Source organism: Electrona antarctica, assembly GCF_951216825.1.
Source record: "Electrona antarctica genome assembly, chromosome: 5".
Taxonomy (NCBI): domain Eukaryota; kingdom Metazoa; phylum Chordata; class Actinopteri; order Myctophiformes; family Myctophidae; genus Electrona; species Electrona antarctica.
In genome coordinates this window covers 26,071,371-26,092,045 of record NC_136810.1, presented here as the reverse complement: position 1 = coordinate 26,092,045, position 20,675 = coordinate 26,071,371, and the positions used below count along the sequence as shown (strand labels likewise).

Genomic DNA, 20,675 nt, shown 5'->3' with positions numbered 1-20,675 from the left:
TACCTCTGTCATTTTGCTGTTGATCTCCTCTCCTCAACCCACTGTGAGTGAGAGCCACTGCAAAAGGGGGAAGACAAGACAGAGGTATAATGGCATTACCAGCATCTGCAGCTGAGTCCCACACCACGAGCGCACGCGGTGTGCGTGTGTGTGTGCGTGCGTGCGTGTGCGTGCGTGTCCCGGAAGCTTTGTTTTATGGTCGTCGGGGGGAATTTCCCCTTGAAGGAGACCCCTGTCAACTGGTTCATAAAAACCATAACCAATCTCACCTTTGCTTTCATTCCTCCCCCCCCTGTGCGACAGTGTGTGTATCCAGTGGATCAGCGTGGATAATCCCCCCCATACAATACAATGGTCCGCCTGTGCTTCACCGGGTGTTGAATTGTTGTCCAAGGTGCCCTCGTCACATATCGCCTCCGTCGGGTGGAAATCTCACATGTCCAAAACTGTTAGGCTTCGTACACACATAAAGAACGAATGTTCTGTGCTCTGCCTGTGTTTCATGGCCGCCCCAATGCTTTTCCAATGGAAGTCACGTGGTTTGACCAAACACTTGTGTTTGATTGCCCCCCTCCCCCGCATCAAACAAAAATGTTTGGTCAAACCATGTGACTTCCATTGGAAAAGCATTGAGGCGGCCATCAAACACAGGCAGAGCACAGAACATTCGTTCTTTATGTGTGTATTAGGCTACTTTTTAGGATTCATATTAAAAAACAGCAAAAGTAGAAGATCGACTTGTGAATCTGCTACTTTTCATGCTTTTTGTGTGACGCTGTAGTTTGATCAAGTAGGGAAAAACACACTTAAGCTTAAGGTTCAAATATGGAGATAAGAGTATAGGGAGTTCCAACCGTGCTCAGTCTAGCGGCTGCCATAGGCTAGACTCTAGCCTATGGCAGGCCAGTCTGGTGCATCTCAGAAGCAGGAGATAAGAGGTTTCTGATATTATTTGGACCCATGCATCTAAATACACCGTCCGGGCCAGCATGGTCAGGTCACCTATGTGCTGAAGTCTGCACTTCTCTGTGTGGGGTTTCATGTTACCAGTGTACTGTAGTTCTTAGGCGCCCTAAAAATAGTCTGCAGAACTGATATTCATAGGTAGTTCTCACTTCTGCACGGGGGTGCTTCAGCGCTTAGCTTTCATTGATACTTTTTGACTAGCCGAACGCTTGCAGTGCTTTGCTTGCTCGTACTAGGCTAATACAACTTTAAAAACCCTTGCTGTTCGTAACCCTGCAAGACCCGGAAATATTTCTACTTGCAAAAAAGAGATTTCAACCTTACTACTACTTTGTACTACTAGGACTTATAAGAGGAAATTATGTAAAACAAATTGTATATGCACATTTATAATAATTATTAAAATAATAATAATACATTCATAATTTACATTTGGGGGATATCTTTCACAATAATACATAAAACATGTTCTAGACATTCTAATGATCACAAAAATATATATATTACATGCATTTTACTTTTTCAGGGTTAAAGGTCAAAGGTTAAAATTAATAAAAAATGCAAGACCAGAGATTTTGAAGTTTAAATTTCTGCTTCTGTGATATTTGCATATATGATATTTGCATATAAATATGCAAATATCATATATGCAATCACAGAGGCAGAAATGACCAATGGCATTGCAAGAATGAACATCAATGATGTAATAAAATAAAATAAAATAAAATAAAATAAAATAAAATAAAATAAAATAAAATAAAATAAAATAAAATAAAATAAAATAAAATAAAATAAAATAAAATAAAATAAAATAAAATAAAATAAAATAAAATAAAATAAAATAAAATAAAATAAAGAAGGGAGTATGGTGACTGCAACTCCATGCACGTGGATGGGAGGGGAATTCCGGTGCCGTCTCTATTATTTATAACTATGGGAAGAATGCAATGTCGTTCTAACCAGGAACACATGGAAGCGTTCGTCGCCAAGAACCAGCATGCTCTTCCTTGGTCATTTATGTTGCAGGGAAGACTCACCCCTCCCCAAACAGACCCTGTTCTGTGAACTGGCTCATGGCTCAAGGCTCCTATAGGGGGACCCAAGAGACGTCTGAAAGACCAATAAACATCTACAAGAAAAGACCAGGATTCCTGTGGACAACTACATCCTGGTGTGGCACAATTGCCAACGGTGTTCAGAAATGTGAGGGAGGGCCGGCCCTGGGCAGAAGCAGCGAAAGAGAAGGGTCAACAAAGACACCAACGTCTTATGTTACCCCGTCCACCTCCAACACTTCCGTGCCCAGACTACCACCGACTCTTCTACTCACTTGACCTCCACAGTCGAAGGGATGAGGAGAACGGATCCCCGTTTTCAAGGCTGCCATGATGAAGATGGTGAACCTAAACCATAACCATAACCATAACCATCCTTAAACCAGAAACATAACCATAACCATAACAAATAAGCATCTCAGTTGTTATTTTACACAACAATATGTGACCGTTTCTGACCGAGGCTAAGTCGTTTTTTAATTATCGTTTTTTCATGTCATATGAAAGCAGGGAATCACAGCTTCAAATTGACATATTGGTTGTTCAGTTTGACCCACCAGTTTTGGAGATACTGTATGGCTTATAGAGTGATGTCTTGCAGAAAACAGCAAGTTGAGAAAACAGGCTTGAAAGGTTCACTTCAGACATGTGCAGTGAAATGGAGGGAGAGGAGGTGGCAAAGTAGAGCAGATGTGCTGTTCCAAAAAATGAAGATGTGGGTCTGTGGGAACAGTGGGTGGCAAATCTGGCAATGCCACTGGCAATGGCAGCGCATTACCCCCATGCTGCTGCAAAGATACAACACCCAGCTCATTGTGTGTGTGTGTGTGTGTGTGTGTGTGTGTGTGTGTGTGTGTGTGTGTGTGTGTGTGTGTGTGTGTGTGTGTGTGTGTGTGTGTGTGTGTGTGTGATAGGTACCAGACGTAGCCATGTTGAGTGCCGGCATGGCGCCTGCTCACAGCTCTTATATGGAAACTGTTAGGCATGTTACGTCAGTAGAGCACTTTGCGCGTTTCCACTTGCATGCACACCACATGCACAAGCACACGCACACACACACACGCACACGCACACACACACACACACACACACACACACACACACACACACACACACACACACACACACACACACACACACACACACACAGTCTTAGAACATAATCTCTCTACCCTCTTTCCTTTTACAGTAGACAGTAGAAACACACACACACACACACACACACACACACACACACACACACACACACACACACACACACACACACACACACACACACACACACACACACACACACACACACACACACAGGGAACACTCAAATAGACAGTCATTACACACGTCCACTGCTCTAAAATGACGTCAGCAGAGCATTCCGCACTTTTCCACGGGTCAGCTGGAATGATTGATTCCAAACAACATTTCTTGCCCTCTTCCTTTTTTCTCTTTCTTTTTCCATGGACCACTAGTCTTGTCCTTATATAACCCTTATTGGCGGTCTAACTCTTTCTGCCCCCATTCCTCCTCGCTCTCCCCATTCCTCCTCGCTCTCCCCATTCCGTCGCTCTCCCCCCCTCCCTCTCCCTCTCTCTCCCTCTCTCTCTCTCTCTCTCTCTCTCTCCCCCCCAGCCTGTCTCTCTCTCCCTCCCTCCCTCTCTTGTGTATCTCTGGTTTTCCCTTCCTCTCTCTCTCACTGCTTAAACTCTGTCTTCCTTTTCCAATTTCCCACAGGAGTCAGGGGGGGGGGGGCTCTGGAAGACAGAGCAGTGGTGGTGCTTCCCCTCCCCTCTGCAGTGCAATAGACATGTGTTCAATATCCTCTCCCCTGCTGTCTGTCTCACATTGATTGATTGATTGTTGGTTGAAGTATTTATGAACAGATTGGAGAATTACAGTACAAGCACAACTCAATACAAAACTGTTGGACAACACCATAAAGCATTACACTTGTTTACAATAGGGTCTACCATGTTCAATTCATCAAAACATTTAGAGACGTACAAATATACACTTCTATCTAGCCAAAAACAGGAAATCATCATAGAGGGAAAAAGGAAAAAAATATATACTGTAAAATATACAGTGAGGGGGAAAATGGGTGGGTGGGGGATTCAGATTTTACGGGGGCCAGTTTCGAATTGCAGCCGTCCGTAGGTGCCCTTTGAGAGTGGTTTTAAAGGAGTCAAGGGATTTTACTTAATGACTGTTGGTAGGGCGTTCCACATTTTGGTGGTGAATTTAGTCCCTTGTTTGTGCCGAATTTGGGTTGCACATTGTAAATGACCCAAGGCACTGTATTTTGTCTTTGTAATTATTTGCATGCAACATGTGTCATACTTTTATTTTGAAGGGGTTTTTTGGTTTGGTGTGTGGCTGAGAGCCTGGTAACTTTCCACTGGGGGTTTCCTTGATTGGTTATTGCACTCACCTGGCTGCTCAGAATCAGAAGGAAATGTTTGAGGCAAGCAGCAGCAACAGTTTTATCTTAGAACCCAGCTAGAACGGGAACAAGGTAATGTGTTTTATGTTTCTGTGCAATTACTTTGGAATTGGATATGTTTATATTAACAGAGAAGGTGTTGTCATGTAAACATTGTGATTATTCATACTTATGTTTGTTTTAAAGGTCCATTCTGTATGTTATTGTTTTATGACCTGGTTTGTAATGTTTGTATTTTGTAAGAGCTCATTTTATCTTGTTTATCTGTCCTATAGTTCTTACGGTGTCTGTCCAGAAAAGAGGTGTTTCACACAAAGGAAAGGACTTTATGTTCAAAACCAGGTCTAAGGCTGAGCATAAATAAAACCTTCTGGAAACATCAGTACACTTCACCATTCTCTGGCTTGGGTTCGCTACACACATGGTTTGTTGAACTCCCTCTGGTGTTTGGGTGTGGACTTCGACATTAAGGAAGTATTTAGACAGGTACATGGGTGTCGTCAACCCTAAGCCATTCCAGCCTGTCAAAGTGGGCAGGGGTGAGGTGGGTTCGGGGGGTGAGGCCAAGTAGTAGCCTGACCAGTTGGTTTTGGGAAGTCTGGAGCCTTGTTTTAAGGGCCTTTGAGGTGCATGTATAGTCGAAGAAACCTTGTGCAAGGGCTCTTGTTAGGGTCTTCAAGGTGTTCCAGTATAGGAATCTTGTTCTTTGGTTGACTTTTTTTATTACGTTGGTGGCTATTTTATCACCGGAAAGATTTGCTTCCAGGATGGAACCTAGGTAGGTAATTTCATCTTTTTGTGTAATAATATTGTCACCCACTCTAACCAAGAAGCCATCTGCCTTGCTGAGATTACTATTTGATCCAAAGATGGATTGCATCCAGCTCACTGATGGGCTATCAAAACCAATTGCTTTTAGCTTGTTAACCAGTATGGAGTGGTTCACGATGTCAAAAGCCTTGGAGGTCCAGCTTGACCATGCCGCAGTATTTGCCAGCATCCACCAAGTGTTTGATGTCAAATAGAGGAGGCATGTGTCAGTGGAGTGGGATGTTCTGAAGCCGGATTGGAATTCGTACATTCATTTTTTTGTGGCAAGATACTTTTAAACCTGTTTTTTTTTCCATCACTTTCGAGATGGAGCTAAGAATAGAAATAGGGCGGTAGTTGCCGGGGTCTAATTTGCCATTTATTGTGCAGGGGGGTTACTTTTGCCAGTTTGAAATCTTGGGGGACCTGTCCCTGTTTGATGGAGAGGTTTATTATGTGGGTGATGATTGGAGCTATAGACATGGCAGAGTCTCTGAGAAATTTGGAGGGAATATTGTCATGGCCAGTGGCCTTATGGGGTTGAAGGGCACTCAGTTTTTTAAGTACCTCCTCAGTTGTTACCATTGCCAGTGTAAAACCATCTTTACAAACACCTACAGTAGGTTTTTGTAGAAGGCTTTGATGTGCTCTACACCAAAACGGCCAGAGTGGGAGGGCAGTTTGTTAACCAGCGCTGTTGCAATGTTTGTAAAGAAGATGTTTTTAGTTGGCTACATCAAGCTTGTCAGTGATGAGGGTGTCATTGATGTTTATGTTTCTAAACCTGTTTTTTAGTTTCTGACCGCATCCTAGTTGGTTGTTTTTACACTACGATTTTAAACACTAAAAAGTGGCACTATGTATATTTTTGAAGGGTGCTAGCTAGCCCTATGGCTTTCCCAAATTACGTCATATAGGCGAGCCAGATCTGTGGACTTTTAATGTTTGTTGAGAGCCTATAATTATAAATGTCCCATTCCAGCCAAAGTTCTATGGACTTTAATGTTTGTTTAGGGTAAAGTAAGTAAGTAAGTAAAATTCCATCTTGCTGTAAATACATTTACATTTTTGAGTGGTGCAAACCACTCCAACAACTGGCCGTGTACCCGTGTTCGTACCAAAAAAACGAGCATGGTTGCTATGGTTAGTGTGTGACGTCAGACCACAGCTGATCAGGCTATATAAGACCTTGCACCACTCAGTTCACACGCGTGTGATTTTTTTACTGACATCTGGGCGCCCCTTCACACAAGAGTGATTTTTTTTTCATGCCTAAAATGTAGTTTTGCCCAAGCAATCTGTATAGGTGGAGTGTGTACAATATAACTTATACATTTGGGCTTTTCTACTGAGATATTTAGATCCTGTGCCTAGGTGAGACATGACCTTTGACACGAACTTGCCAATGCTTGACACAAAATTTGAACTGAAGGTCAAGATGAATCACCGAGCAAGCTAGCAGGCAGGCTCTATTATCTCAATGGTAAAACATTTCAGCACTTCAGCAGAAACTATGGGTACAAATCCGTAGAAGTTACATAGTGCAGCTTTAATTAAACTAATGTAAAAAAACATTAGTTGCAGTGAAGCGGTGCACCCATATTCCAACTATAGACTGAGGAACAAATTCCACTTGACATTTGTCAAATCAGCCTCATGGTGGTGCTATAACCAACGCTATAACAGACCGAGTCGCGCCTTTTCCAGGTATTAACTGCTTTATTCTTTGAGATACATGGATATTTCGGGCGTGGCCAAATCCGCCATTATTGTTTACTAGGGACTCTGCACCATTGGAAGTCCTACAGCAACACTATTGTCAAGTATTGTATAGTGTCAGGAAATGCTAAAACAGCAGCAACATAAGAGATAAAAATGGGACGCCCAAATTGACTTTTTCCCTTGTCACTCACATACGGGTATTTCGGGGCGCCAACTTTTGTTTATAACGAGCTAACATGCTTGGCACGCACAAGTCCTTCAAACTTTCAAAGTAATCAGCTGACATTTAAAAGCAGAAAAGTTGATAAAACAACAGCTTAATGAAACCAATGATGAAAACTAGGAATTGTCTGACTTTTGATGACTTCTGCACCGGTTCCCATTGGTTTCAACTGACTGTTTAGCCCTATTTCAAAATGGCGTCGTAGACCCTGTCCTGAATGAAATTGTCACGCGTGACGCATGTGTATAGGCAGAAAAATACTATAATCATGTGATTGGTGTCGCTGGTTGCGGGGGTGGGAATTGGGGAAGTCGGGAAGAGATGGGTGAACAACATGCATTGAATATGGCTAGGGCGGCTATGGCTCAGGAGGTAGAGCAGGTCGTCCAATGATCCCTGCATGGGTCGGCGGTTCGAATCCTGGCTCCTCCTGTCCACATGTCGAAGTGTCCTTGGGCAAGACACTGAACCCTACATTGACTCCAATGAGTTGGTCGGTGTGAGCTTACCACCATTGGTGTGTGAATGTGGGAAGTGAGGACGCTGCGCAGCGTCGACTGTTCGCGCTTCACTTCCCAATGTATGAATGAATGAACCATTGTAAAGCGCTTTGAGCACTTGGAAGCGCTATAAAAATGCAATTCATTAATATATTGCAATCATAGATATATCTATGGTTGCAATGTCCTACTATACAACAACTGTAAGAAATGGAAAAATAATAAAACAAAGTGAACGCAATAATGGCATGGCTTTGACTCTGCACTGAGCACTACTAGAGCATTGTGGATGTAAAGCAGTTATATTATTCAAGCCATTAGTAGTAAGTAACTTACTGCTGCCACCTGCTGGTGGCTCTCAGTCCAACTCCAGTGCAGCTCGTCCCCTCGCTTCCACAAAGGTGAGGGAGAGAGAGGCGATCAATAGTTTTGTTCCACCAGTCAGGTTAGACACAGAGTGGATATACATCATCATCAGTCTGGCAGACCTCAGGTTTCGCTTACCAGCTGTTTTCACAGGATGCAGAAAGTGGACAGGACAGAAGCACAGAACGGCACAAAAAAAGAATGAAAAAGCCTAGTGTGCGCGACTTGTGCGTGTGCACGTACGCGTGCGAGCACGCGTGTGTGTTATGTTACTGAATTACTGTACTTGCGAGGGCCAAATGAGCCCACAAATTATAATAGAATTTGAGAAATAAACATTGCAAGGAGATTTTTCCTGGGGCCTCACATGAGAAATGGTTTTATGGTTAAAATGTATGTATGTAAGTTTACAATTAGGAAAAGATTCAGGTTGAGCTTAGGGTTACGATTACTGCAGGGCTTGACATTATCTTTTGTACACTTTGAAGTACATTTCCTATTCACTTGTCCGGGCACAAAAGTCAATTGTCCGAAGCACGAGCACACACAATTACATTTTAAATCAACTACTGGTTTTGGTGAATATGTTTGAATATTAGATGAATATAAATATATTATTATTAAGTAAGTTAATAGCCCTAGAAAGTCTATCATCTTACATTTCATGTATTCCAAATACACAGCCATAGATCGATCCTATTCACACGCGGTTATAGCAGACTGACTTCCTCGTCTGCATTTAAACTTGTAGCACTGTGTGTGTACTCACCCAATTATGAATTCCTAAGACTTACAGTCAGATATTGTCCTCATATCCATTTGAAAGTTCTGGCAGAAAAAACATGTGTTTAGTAAAATATTGCCACTTTTCCACAAGATTCACACGGACGTGATGATGGCCAGTAGCCGTTTAAAGTAAATAAATATGTGACATAGGCTGGTTTTTCCCTTTTGAAAGTAAAGCAAAACAGAATAACACAAGGTTTGGAACGGAATGGCAGAAAACAATATGGAAAGATGATTATTAGGAAAGTCATACAATAATGTCAAACAATATTGTTGGCTGCTAGGAGTGTCACAGAAAAAGTCAAACCAAGAGTCACTTGTCCACCGGACAAGTGCATTAAAATTGTACTTGTCCGGTGGACAAGTGACTCTTGGTTTGACTTTTTCTGTGACACTCCTAGCAGCCAACAATATTGTTTGACATTAAGAGCCTTAATGTCAAGCCCTGCGATTAGGCATTTATGGTTTGAGGTTAGGGGTTAGCGTTGGAGTTAGGCCAGTTTATACTCGGTTGACATGCTATTTTCGGAGCGTGACACCGTCACCACTACAAGAATAACGCAGGCTATGTTGAGGATACAAAATGGCAACAACAACAAAAAGGTAAAATGGCATTAACCAAAATTGCCATGCCATCGTAAAAGATTGATGTCCTCGCAAGTACAATAATACAAGCGTGTGTGTGTGTGTGTGTGTGTGTGTGTGTGTGTGTGCTCGCACGTGCGTGTGTGTGTGGTCAGAGTGCTGACTATAGCAGCTGGTGCTGCTGATGTCTGTCTCTCTAATGGTGAAACAGTCTGCAACAGCACTCTCTCTTTCTCCCTCTCCCTCCCTCTCTCTCTCTCTCTCTCTCTCTCTCTCACACACACACACACACACACACACGCACTACACACGCACACTCACATTCACAGTGCATATTGTTCGTGCTACAGTAGTCAGCAGCACATAGCGCAGGGCAGCACATATATCCCATATCTCAGCGTCTGCACCTCTAAAACCACATCCTGACCCCCCGGGCCGGGCGGTGCGTCCCCAGAGCCCATGAGGTCACTGCATGCTCACCTCATGTCCCTCAAACTCACACTCACACCCACATCCTTGAGGGAGTTCCAGGGGGTCCCCCCATGATGTCCAAAGCCACTATACTTTTTCAGGGTTCTAATTCGAAAGCAGCAAAAGGAGCAGATCGAGGATCTACTACTTTTGATGCTTGTTTCGTGTGAGGCTAGTGTGATGAAGTAGGGCGTTAATTACAAACGTGATAAGAGGTTTCTGACGTTGCTCGACAGCGACGATATCTTTATATTGGTTCTCACTAATGATACCGTCTACTGGCTCTGCAAATCAGGAAATACTCAAGTCATTTTCTTTTTTAAATGGCTCTATATTACCGTTTGTTCAGTAACAGGTCTTCCAAATCAAGCTAGAGAATATACAGGATAAACAAGTGGAATTTTGTACTGTAGATGTTCTTTAATACCGTATTGACGAAGTGACGGCGTTTTCATGTGAATCCCCAGAGTGGTTCATGTGAGGTTTTCATGTGGATCTCCAAGGAGAGAGGTCCATGTGATATATGGTTCATTGTTCTGTAACATTTTTAGCCTTAAGAGTTTGAAATAACACAAAGAGAATTCTCCACTGATCCAAAATTGTAGATGTACCTACTGTAATGAAAATCATACTTCAGCAACTTTTCAGGAATAGAAAGCCTGCAGTTTCTATTAGCTTGGATCTCCCATCGATGATGTCACTGGTAGACACGTTTCTGAACTGCCCACAGCCCCTATATTTGGGTTTTTTCTTTAGCAATCTTATCTGGCGGTTTGTTCCATGCAATTGTTGCAAATATCAGTATCATGCCAGTTTCATGGTCAGTATCATGTCATGATACAGTTATACATGATCTATGCAAAGATTGTGCCAGTCAATGGCTTTACAAAATCCAAGATTCACTTTATTTGCCCATACAGACAATAATGCCATGTCCTTCAGAATATACAAATGCCAAAAATATGATTTTCCTGTTTTAAGTGTGAACGGATGTGTTTTTGAAACATTTCATACTGTATGAGTCCATGACCTCTATTCTGGTATTACAGAAAGATGCACTTGTCAATGCAACACACACACACACACACACACACACACACACACACACACACACACACACACACACACACACACACTGTCTGTCTGTCTGTCTGTCTGTCTTCATCTCCTAGAAAGGTTTGATAATATTTTGGATTTCCCATCTCTGGCTGGTACATTCATGGACCACCAGTTGCCTGTCTGTGATCTCCAAACATCTTTTGGTCTTTTTGTTCTTAATTTCTTTACCTGAAAAGAGAGAACCAGAAAAGCAACGATTAAAGTGTGTCTCTCCTGACTGAGTAGTAATTAGATACCAGGAAAGTAATCAAATATCTTTTTTAAATAATTTTTTATCACACAATTTTGTAACCCATTTGTCACCCCTGTGTCAATTATCTAATGTGATCCTGGGCTCTACACACCCTCCGCCAACCTGGGGAGAGCAACGGACATTAAGTCGCTCCTTTACACCTGACAGGGGGGAGTGTCCCTGGTTGGACGTAGCGCGTGGAAGGAACACGTTATTCGAACCAGTTCCTTTCCCCTCCATCAGGCGCCCCGGCTGGCCAGGGGGAGGCAGTTCAGAGACTTCCCCCAAGCTTTTTTCACAATTTTTATTTAACTACATTGCAAAAGTAGCATTACTTTTCATGTAAAATTACTTAATTTCTGTGCAACATCTGTAAACATGCTTTCATGTTTAAACCTAGCTCGAGTTAACATTTCTTCTTTTCTTTGATGGCATCTTAGGATAGATGTAGAAACATTTGACAGTGCAGAAACATAATTGCCTTCCTTGATGTATTAATGAGCATCAATAACGACCATCACCTGTGTCACAGACACATACAGCTCCCCTCTGCAAGCCTCTACTACTGAAAGTGACTGCATGGAGTCTGTCTAATTTCTCTCCAAAAGCATGTGAATATGATGGAATATGATTACAGCTCACATTTCATATCACACACTAGCCCCCCTAAAAAAAAAGTATTAATATAAATATAATTTTGTAATAAATCGTCGGGATATAATATCGATATATATCGATATACGATATATCGTTACATGCCTAGTACCTACCCTAGGGGACACGGGGAGAACATGCATAGCCTACTCAACACAGAAGGGCCCTTTCGCCAACCCCGCCTCGGGTATGGGCACTGATGACACGGAGGAGAGGAAACGCCGCCAGCGCCCACAGCGTCCCGAGCAAGAATCGAACCCAGGACCTTATAGCTGTGAGGCGACAGCACTACCGACTGTGCCACCGTGCCCCCTTTAATATATTTCCTAGGAAGCTATTGATATGATTCATTGTAAGCACTACATAATTGCTTATAGTAGTACACGGGAACCTACTATGAAAGTAGATGGTTGTAAAATATAGTTAGAAAATATTCTATATCCGCAGAAATGGATAGTAAAATACAAACCTATTAAAATCTATTATGAAAATGTAGGGAACTAGAGGGTTTTGATTGATTTAAGTATTTATTAACAGTGCAGAATTACAGTACATTTCAAGCACAACTCAATACAAAAACTGTTAACTTTGAGTGGATGACCCAATAAAGCATTACACTTGTTTACAAGAGGGTCCGGTCCACCTTGTTCAATTCATCAAAACATTTAGAGACGTACAAATATACACTTCTATTTAGCCAAAGAACAGAACAGGAATTCATCATAAAGAAGGGAAAAGAAACATATACACTATATATTAATATCTATTTCTTACTTTGCCATTAATTATAGTTACGAGGAATGTACCAGGTAAGTGTTCTACCTGGTACATACTGTACCTGGAAAAGTTTACTGGAATATTTCTGGTTGGCATTAAACCGCACGTCATATACTTCAACATAAAATCCCCAGAAAATATGGGGAGTTTTTGGATTTTCAACTATACTGTAATAACACATTCAAAATAGAGACTCCAGGTTGAAAGCCGTTAACACTGTGTTGTTGGTAAATAGCACAGTACCTGAGTGAAATCCCAGAAACGGCTCATGCCCTTCTCCGTAGCTTGTTTACATTCGTACAAGCCGGGGATGGGATTTGCTTCGCCCATATCGACCAGACACCTTTTCTCATTGTACTTGTGGGACTTGATGGCGCCAATGTATAGCTCGCCACTCCCACGGTAATAAGTGGACTGAAGTAAAGAAAAAAAAAACATCAGAAGATTTTCCAACGGAAACAGGTACACAAGGTTTATCTACAGCCTGATACTTGTTTAGTTGTTGGGGGGTCCAATGCCCACGGCGAAAATCTTTTGGGGTGTTCTCACAATTAGATGCAGACAATAGTCTAATCTATAAGGTCACACAGCAACCTGTAGATCTGTTATTTTTGGTTTCCAACATTTTCAGGAGGCCACAATTCCATGTGTAGATGATACTCACCTGAGGGTTATAGTAATGGCAGCCGTATGCAACGGGTGTATGCCCTGGCACAGGCCCTTGATCGATGCACATGCTGGCATTCATGTTCTTCATCTTTGTTTTCCACAAATCAAGAACAGAAAGAGACATTATGTATTAGTGTGTACAGTATACTATGAGCTGTACAACACAGGCCCATAGCTTGTTTATTTAATTGGCCAGGCTCATTAAATAAACTGAGACAGGGAATATCAGTGCCACTTCCTTACATTATTTAACACGAGGCCTGCCAGGAACATAGAACCCGTAGGCTTACATTAATAGCTTACCGCGCCACACCCGGAAAAGCCGTTTTAACAGCGATGTATTATTTAATATACGTTTTAATACGATCGCATCGGAAGCTACCGTTCGTTAGCATAATAGTCTTCTGGGACATCTGGCCGTGGCCATTTTGAAGATGCGTGTGCAACCGCCCATCCACTTCCAGTCTAAGCCCACCATTCACAGCTCTGTATCTCAGAAACGACATTGAAGGGGCCGTTTCTGGTGAATACAAGGGTTTTCAACAGGCCGCAGCAGGCAGGCTGACACTCGCGGTCGACTTTTTCCACCACCGACCGACACAACAACATCCGGGCATGAGATCACACATAGCAGTTTGTCATTGTAACACGCCATTACGGATATTTGGATCTTCAAAGTAAGTGTTACGCGCGATAAAACCCTGGCAGTACGCGACGGAGGGATTAATTAATGGTACCGGTTAATTGTGGCCCTAATGCGCCTGTCAAAAACTATTACACTATCACAAACAGCATTATTTTTGTTTACTTTTATATTATAATTCTGCATTAAAAATGTACATCTTATAAATCTTCAAAAATCTATATTTTATTAAAAAAAACACTGATTTTATAAAATCCGTGTTTTATATTTGTGATTTTATAAAAACCTATAATAGTTTGATTTTCTTTTATACAAAACTATTATTGTATACTTTTATAAAATTCAACATCTAAGCCAAAGCCTTAGACACAATAATCTTATCTATCCTCGATCTTTTTAAGAAACTCAGGCTTGACCACTTTAAGGCCTAAAAAACAAAATTCCTGCCATTCTCCACACACTTTTTGCTCTTTGCACCTTGCCCTTAAAAGAAATGCTACAAATGCTTTCAAGCATCACCCTTTAATCCTATTCATTTTATCATCCAGCTAGTACTAGTAACCCCATACATTTTAGGCAATATTAAAGTGTTAACTTGACCTAGCTACAGCTATAGAGGGCCGGTAAAACTTGTGCCAGCCACCTCATACGAGTCCCAAGTGGATAATCAACCAAGTGTGGTTAATTCGCAATTAAGATTTGATTGATGAAAAAGTCATGTGAGTATACAAGTGGTTATACAGAATATATTCTGTAACCGAGCCAGAAATGAGACGGAAGAGTTGCATCTTCTCCATTAAAAGATACAATCGGGAACACGGTTAGTGAATGCCCCATGGTGTGGATTAAGTATTATACAACAGGTCGTTTTGAGGAAGCAATCTGATTGGTGAAACAGCTTTCTAGCCGTGCTTAAACCGCGATAATAGCACGGCTAATCAAAACAAAGAATTCAGCCGTGCTTTTCTCTCAGAGCGCAGCAGACTCGGTGGTCGTAGTGGCTATACATCTGTCATTGAAAAAACATTATTTTTCGCCGATTATCTTAGTTTTAAGGGTAACTGTTGTATAATTTCAATATTACACTCAAGGGTGTTTCGTCATTCATGCACTTCTGCGATACCTTTCGGAACACGCCCTGCGGGCAAATTCCTACGACACCGCAGGTGTGCATTGATGACGATAAAAAACACCCTCTCGTCTCTCGTGTAATATTGCTTAATTTAGCGCCGCCGCCACCCACCGCCACCGTAAACTTACTCCACCATAAGCCAGAAGATCGTCCAGAAGATCGTCCAAGGGATCCAGTTGTGGATATACGTTCTCCAGGTACCACTTGAAAGGCTTACATTTCAGCTTCTCTCTGAGCTTCTTCCTCTCTGACACGTCTCCAATATCTATCCCATGGTCCTTGATTGGGGGGGGGGGGGGAGACTTGCAGAATTAGTTTTAAGGTATACTGTGTGATAGTGGTTCTCAAAGTGAGGTCCTTGAGGGTCACCACCTGTAATTGTACCTTGTACAATCTTAGAAATAGCTAATTGTATGAAACTAGGTTTGTGTGCCTTCCGCACTCACATCTAGCTTAAAAAATCACACCCGTGTGAACTGAGTGGTGCAAGGTCTTATATAGTCTGATCAGCTATGTCAGTGACGTAATGTCAGTGACCATGGCACAGGCACTAAAATTAAAGCAAATCCTGTTAAACCTGATTTCTAACCTCAACGAATGAGGATATTTTAATTATCAAATGTTAAAGCTTACTTGCATGCCATTGCAGTTCTCTGGAGGTAAACATCCTTGTAATTGTATCCTTTGACACTGCACATATTTCCCCATACTTCAAAATACAAGTGTATGTAGCAATCAACAGATTAATAGATAAGCATGCAAGCATGAACTACATGAACTCTCTGAACAAGGATAATGATTTCAGGACACTGTACGGTGTTGCCCTTTCACACATTATAATAAACTATTTGTATAGCACATTCATGACATCCAATTAAATAAACGTTAAAAACGATAAGATCAAAATCATGACCAAAAACAAATTAAAATGAGGCGGGTCAAAACTAAAACAATACAAGAAAAACATGAATGAATGAATGAATGAATGAGTTTATTTCGAACATTATTTGAAATCAAATACATTAAAACAAAACTGAAACAAGAAAAAAAATACACCAATGTCCGAAAAGGAGTAGGGTGAAGTATAAAACTTATTAAACCCCTACCCCCCTTTTGCTTTTACCCATATAACTTAAAAAAATATATACATGTATACACACATATTGGGCTCCCACCGTCTTTAAAAATCGGGTCTGGTCAGGAGGGTCTGTCTCGGCAAAAAGCAGCCGTCTCGTCTATTGGCCTTGTCTGATTCTGATAGGGTCGTCTTCGGGTCTGGTCAGGAGGGTCTGTCCCGGCAAAGAGCAGCCGTCTCGTCTACTGGGCTTCCCACCGTCTTTAAAGATCGGGTCTGGTCAGGAGGGTCTGTCTCGGCAATATCTTTGGCTAGGTAGACTCGTCTTCTGATGTGATGATTTGTGACCATGAAGTTGATTCACCTGGAGTTTTTGTCCGATGTGAGGTATTATATAAGGTAAGGTATTATATACCCTGATCAGCTCTGATCTGACGTAATGAAATCACACCTGGATGTGATTTCACAACTGGCTTTTTTTGTGCAGAGAAAATGACCACGGTTGCTACGGTCATCCAGTTCACCCGGGTGTGATTTAATTACGTCAGAAATTATTTTGAACATAGCAACCATGGTCATTTTTTTATGCACACAAAAGCCAGTTGTAGGAGTGGTTTACACCACTCAAAAATCACCACACACATCATCATGACGTAACATGACGATTTGCTCAGACACATTCTTCATTCGTTGTCAATGGGAATTTAACAAAATTACCTATTTGCTTAGACACATATGACATAAATTCTCCATTCATTGTCAATGGGAATTTAATCCTTGTGTAGGAAGAAAATAGCCGATTTGCTCGTCTACATATAGACGTAAATTCTCCAATCATTGTCAATGTCATTTAATGTTTGTGTAGGACAAAATTGCCGATTTGCTCATCTACATATGACGTAAATTCTTCATTCATTGTCAATGGCATTTAATGGTTGTGTTAAGACAAAATAGGCGATTTGCTCAGACACATGACATAAATCATATAAAAAATGACATTCCATTCATTGTCAATGGCATTTAATGTTAGGACAATGATCTATACTAGCTGAATATAGGAGGGGCTAGCGCCCCTCAAAAAGAAAATAATTATATATTTTAAAAACTCTGCATCATGCACCTGTAACCCAGCATGCCTTGCACTGCGTAGACGCGCGCGTCACGTGATCGGCCGTAGACCAAAAAGGAAACAAAGGAGTGGAGTTCCTGTTTGTGTGCCGTTTTTAAAGGCTGTTTTCTCGGAATGTAGGCAGCATCCACGGTGATTGAAGAGAGCGGGATGGGATTATTTTCCAAAATTAAAGTAAATAAAAGAATACAAGCACATTGAAAATGGTGAAAGGAGTCTATGTTGGTGCCAGAGGACAGATCAATGTCGCGCAAGGGGCGTTGAGGCGCGCGGAGCACCGTCGCGTGTGGAGTTAGAACAGGAACAATGCAGAGGGGAAGCAGGTGACGTACAGTATGAGGAGCAGAAAGCACAGTCGGGCACGGCAGTTTCGCCTACGTCATAGTCTATGACTTTTGTGGGCGTGGACTTCTGGGAAAGTATAGATGGGGTTTTGATTAATTGATTGATTGATTGAAAGATTTATTAACAGATTGGAGAATTACAGTACATTTCAAGCACAACTCAATACAAAACTGTTAACTGTGGACGACACCATAATAAAGCATTACACTTGTTTACAAGAGGGTCCACCATGTTCAATTCATCATAACATTTAGAGACGTACACTTCTATATAGCCAAAAAACAGGGTTGCGTGGACTAAAGAACATCAACCTAGGGGTCTTTGAAAGGTTAGGAGAATAGGGACCACTGTCCTACATTACCTCAAAGGGCACGTTCCAGGCCAAATTGACGTTGTGTTTGTATTCGTCCATCCACACCTCTGCTACCCTCAGGGCATTCCTCCTCATGGCCTTACTGAAGTCTTTCATATAGGGCTTGTGGGCCCTCTCAATGTGGGCTATCTTGGAACATGGAACGACCTCCACACTCCCTCCACACGTCCACACCTGTAAATGGGTGTTAAACATATAATTCAGCAGAATGAGTTCAGTTCAGTTCAGTTTAACATATTATGTACAGTAAATGTTACCATTTGTACTTAACCAGAGCCAAACCAAACCTCCTCTCACAAAACTACACGTTGTAGTTATACAATTTTAATTTATAATAAGAACGGAGACCATGTCTAACAGCTATGAATACAATTATGTGTATTTAGATCCTAACTATATAAAGCAATTACTAGGATTGTGTATGTGCTTGTGACCTTTGTGAAAACATTATTACGTATTGTTGAGTATTATTTAGAACCTCAGCTTTGGAGAAGGTCTACTTCCCAAATTTTGGAGCTTCTACAGTCTTGTCTCACTCCCCTGTCTGACTGGGTAAGATGGAAAGAGTAAAATTCCATAAAAACAGAACCACCCCTTGGAATGCTGATGATTCATTGACAGGTGTAAAAAAAAAAAAGAAAAAAAGGAAAAAGAAAAAAAAAAGAAAAGAAGGATAAATAACCAAATGTAAGCATTCTAGATTAACACAGAAACAAGCCCAAAATTCTCATGTGCTGTATTGTTGTGGTTGACTCACTCGGATTCCTAGCTCAACGTTTTCCCCACCATATACTTGCATTCCTTCATCAAGGACCCCGATTTCTCCTAGAAACTTCCTGTCTGCAGCTAGGATCCCCATGACCGAAGGACTCCTGGAGAAAGAGATGTTATCGTTGCTGTCGGGCAGAAACCTCTTATCTCCATGTTTTAAACGAAGCAACGCAACACGCTTTGAGCTTGTCGATCTGCTACTTTTGCTATTTTTGAATTTGAATCCTGAAAAGTAACATATTTTGACATATGAGGTTTAACAGAGACATTATGTTATGTTAATGTTGGCTGACATGTCAACCAAAACATTTAATACAGAAGAAAGAGAGATCATAATTCTTAACTTATTCGCTGTCGTACGATGGCATTGCGTGCTGAAGGTAGCCAGACGATCTACAAGCTGTGTGAGCTTGCTCGATATTTTCGCAGCGCGCCGCCATTTTACGTCAAAGTATAAAACAGGCTTCAGTGTCAGTGATGGTGCGTTCCCACAAAAGTAATTTGCCTAAGCGGCTCAATTACAAAGTTGATGCAAAGACACCCCTCCTATATTCAGCTATTAGTGTAGATTTTCGTCTCACACAAACATTACATTCCCATTGACAATGAATGGACAATGTACGTCATATGTGGACAAACAAAATCGACATGTTACGTCATGAAGATGTACGATGATAAGGGCGCCCCTCACTTTACACGGGTGTGAATTTTATCCTCAATATTTACTTTGCACAGCCAATCAAATCATCGCTATGGGGTGATCAGCCAATCATATCATCGCTATGATTCACACAAACACACAAAGCTAGGCATAGGAGGGGGTAACGCCCCTCAAACATTCTAATATATTTTTGAGGTGTGTTAGCCCCTCCAATGCATGGATTTTGAAGATTACGTCATATGGATTGAAGGCAAGTCTATGGGATTTTTAATGTTTGTTACGAGCACTTATGACATAAAACGTTTGCCAGCCAAGTCTATGGACTTTGAGGATATTACAATGTTTGTTTAGATCACTTATGACGTAAATTGTTTGCCAGCGAAGTCTATGGACTTTAATGTTTGTTTAGGGCACTAACTGATGATTAAGACATCATGTGGCCGATATAAATACAGTGGGCAACCATCACTTCTCACAAGTGTGTCCAGCTTTTAGTGTGTGAAAACACAAACTTTGTCCTACACAAACATTGAATGCCAATGACAATGAATGGACAATTTTGAGTGTTCGTGTAAACACAAACATTGCGTAACACAAACATTGAAAACAAAGGTCACTACTGAGAATGTGAGAATGTAGGCAAAGGAGATGGAGAGGTTTGTTGGGCTTCCACACGACCTACACCGAAGGTGATCAGGCAGTAGTAGTGGTTATTAACTTCCAGAGCTTGAGCTTGCGCAAAGTTGCAGAGTGTTCGTGCAAACACAAACATTGCGTAACACAAACATTGAAAACAAAGGTGAGGACTCAAATTCTGATTGTCCGGAATGAGATGATGTATGATGATGTACGATGATAAGAGCGCCCCTCACTTCAGGGTGTGATTTTTGAGGGGCGCTATCCCCTCCTACAGCTTTTGTCCCCACATGTCTCAATATTTGCCATTGTCAATGAAAGGAGAAATTAGGTCAAATGTCCGCCAAATATGACGTACATTTGTACGATGACAAGAGCGCCCCTCACTTCACACGGGTGTGATTCTTTTTAAATAAATGACAAGACATTTATAAGTCTGATTATTAACCCTGTATTATACTTCGTTGTACAATGGTGGCCTACACAAATTGCTATCATTAATCGTAATCGAGGCAAAATCTTGAAGTAATAGTGA

General features: G+C 41.4%; 1 pseudogene across 1 annotated transcript in view; it reads right to left on the bottom strand.

The window, feature by feature from the left end:
- Positions 1–33: 33 nt before the first annotated feature.
- The window catches only part of LOC306923918 (putative polypeptide N-acetylgalactosaminyltransferase 8), a 38,069-nt pseudogene continuing 17,427 nt past the window's right edge, over positions 34–20,675 (bottom strand). Inside the window, exons 6-11 of the transcript in view lie at positions 18,830–18,944; positions 18,061–18,246; positions 15,279–15,428; positions 13,371–13,463; positions 12,950–13,120; positions 34–57 (exon numbers count right to left, since the gene is read on the bottom strand). The product of the transcript in view is annotated as a putative polypeptide N-acetylgalactosaminyltransferase 8 (transcript). The remainder of the gene's footprint in view (positions 58–12,949; positions 13,121–13,370; positions 13,464–15,278; positions 15,429–18,060; positions 18,247–18,829; positions 18,945–20,675) is intronic.